The sequence below is a fragment of the Penaeus monodon genome, chromosome 24, assembly GCF_015228065.2.
Source record: "Penaeus monodon isolate SGIC_2016 chromosome 24, NSTDA_Pmon_1, whole genome shotgun sequence".
Lineage (NCBI taxonomy): Eukaryota > Metazoa > Arthropoda > Malacostraca > Decapoda > Penaeidae > Penaeus > Penaeus monodon.
The window spans coordinates 5,296,906-5,297,206 of record NC_051409.1 but is presented as its reverse complement, the minus strand read 5'-3'; positions in this window follow the sequence as shown (position 1 = coordinate 5,297,206).

The window sequence follows — 301 nt, the reverse complement described above, 5'->3', positions numbered from 1 at the left end:
AATTGAATCTAGCTAATTAAACAGTATATATATATTTTTGATGGCTGGTATTTTGTGTTATACCACTGACTTTTTCAGTAGGGGGAAGGGAGTCCTAAATAAGGGGTAAGATATAATATGTATGTCTGCCAAATTTATGGTTACATGATAAGTTGGTGTCATTTACCTGGTGAGTAAAATAAGCAGAAAATATCCAGCTTAAAAAGCAAATATGCATCGCTCCTTTTGCCCGTGTTTTTCTGCTTCTTCTCCTTACTTATAAACTTATTGTTTTTTTTCTACTTTCAGAAGCAATGTATAA